Source organism: Alexandromys fortis, unplaced genomic scaffold (genome assembly GCF_014885135.2).
Source record: "Alexandromys fortis isolate MF-2015 unplaced genomic scaffold, M_Fortis_MF-2015_v1.1 scaffold_538, whole genome shotgun sequence".
NCBI classification, from domain to species: Eukaryota; Metazoa; Chordata; class Mammalia; order Rodentia; family Cricetidae; genus Alexandromys; species Alexandromys fortis.
Window position 1 is genome coordinate 64703 of NW_026068406.1, and position 463 is coordinate 65165.

Genomic DNA, 463 nt, shown 5'->3' on the forward strand with positions numbered 1-463 from the left:
AAGAAAAACAGGCCATGAATTAGAAAACAATGAGGAGTCCATGGTACAGCTCATAGACAGGAAAGAGATTATAGACATGGAGTCATCATCGCAAAGAATCATTTTCAATGATTGAAACAAAGTCCATGACCGTGTGTTCCAGAGACTAGAAGGTTTGTATGAGAGCAAATCAAGGATTACTTACATCCTTTGCGAGGCTATATAGGTTAAACCATGAAATTAGCAGTCCTGTTAGGCAAGGTCACACCATTTTACAGATTTTCTATATTGGTTGAACTAGTGTAACTATTGGAATTTAAATTCATGACAAAGTCAGTTTTGTATAAAGATGGATTTCATGACAAAATCAGTCCTTTATCCAGGTTACTGAATGTGCTGTTCAATGGGCTGAAAGAAATGGTACACAGGAAATTTATGGATTATCAAATGTTAATTGCATGACTCTACATTGCTCATCTTAACT